Source organism: Octodon degus, unplaced genomic scaffold (assembly GCF_000260255.1).
Source record: "Octodon degus isolate 3935 unplaced genomic scaffold, OctDeg1.0 scaffold00046, whole genome shotgun sequence".
Lineage (NCBI taxonomy): Eukaryota > Metazoa > Chordata > Mammalia > Rodentia > Octodontidae > Octodon > Octodon degus.
Genome location: NW_004524622.1, coordinates 2,600,824 through 2,602,433, shown reverse-complemented (window position 1 = coordinate 2,602,433; position 1,610 = coordinate 2,600,824).

Below are 1,610 nucleotides of genomic sequence, written 5' to 3'. Positions count from 1 at the left end.
TTTTTTTGGTGGAGCCAGGGATTGAACTCAGGTCCTTGCTCTTGCCAGGGAAGCACTTATTCCACTGAGCCATCTCCCTGGCCCTTACCTTTTTTTTTTTTTAAGCTGAGTAATACCCATTGTGTAATGCCACATCTTTTTTTTTATCCATTCCTCAGTTCACAGGCATTTGGGCTGTTTCCAAGGTTTAGCTATGACAAATCGCACTGCCATAAACATGCATGTGCATATACTACTGCAATATCATCTTTTCAGTTCTGGAAAAATATCTAGGAGGAGAACAGCTGGGTTGAATGGGACCTCTGATACTAGCTTTTTGAGGAATCTCCACACTGATTTCCTTAGTGGTTGTAACAGTCTACATTCCCACCAACAGTGGAGAAGGGTTCCTTTTTCCCCACAGGCCCTCCCAGCACTTGCTATTGGTTGATGATAGCCATTCTTTCTATGGTGAGATGGAATCTCAGTACTGTTTTAATTTGTATCTCTCAAGGGCTGGCCAAATAACTCAGTGGATTAAAGCGCCTGCAAGCAGGTGCAGCGGCTGGGAATTTGATCCCCATGCCTACCTTGCAGGCCCCACCCCTGTGCTGAGATGGCAACTGAGACTGGGCATGCTGGCGCTCCTGCAATCCCAGCTCTTGGGAGGCTGTAAACAGGTGGATCACTACAAGTCCAATCTAGTAGTGAGACCCTGTAGACCCTTCCCTAAAATTTAAAAAAAAAAAAAAATTGGGTATCTTGAATGACCAATGATGCGGAACATTTTTTCATATATTTATTTGCCATTTGTGTCTCTTCTTCTTTTTTTTTTTTTTTTTTTTTTTTTTTTTTCACGAAAGCAGGGATTGAACTCAGGCCCTTGCACTTGCCAGGAAAGTGCTTATTCTACTGAGCCATCTCCCTGGTCCCTATCTCTTCATTTTTGAAGTGTATATTCATCTCTGATGCCCTTTTTGGATTGAGTCTTTGAATTTGGGGGGGCCTTATTTTTTAAAATTCTTTATATGTTCTAGATAGAAGTCCTTTGTCAGAGAGACAGTCATCTACAACTTTTTCCCAATTCATGGTTTTCCTTTTACTGTAAAACAGAGAAATCTTTTTTTTTTTTTTTTTAATTTTAGGGAAGGGTCTACAGGGTGTTCAGGGTCTCACTACTAGATTGGACTCGCCTGTTTATAGCCTCCCAAGAGCTGAGATTACAGGCCCACACCACCATGCCCAGTCTCAATTGCCATCTCAGAGTACCCTGGGGACAGGTCCAGTCCTGCAGGCCCGGGGATGAAACTCCTGACCTCTGCGCCTGCTTGCAGAGGCTTTAATCCACTGAACTGTTTGGCTGACCCCTTAAAACAGAGAAATCTTAATCTTCTGAGACAAAGTTGTTTCTCTCAGAAAATAGCTCTTCAGCACCCATCTATGTGTTGGTACTCTTCCACCTGCATCACAATCCACCTTTCCGGGATAGGCTGTCCTACCTCAGAATTGAATTACCTGTTCCGATCTCTTGGTAATTCCTCAGCTGCCCTGAGGAGAGGCATTGACAGTGGTCTCCATTTCCCAAGTCTCCAGGGACATTACTGCTCCCGCTTGTGCTGTCTGCCAAGCAG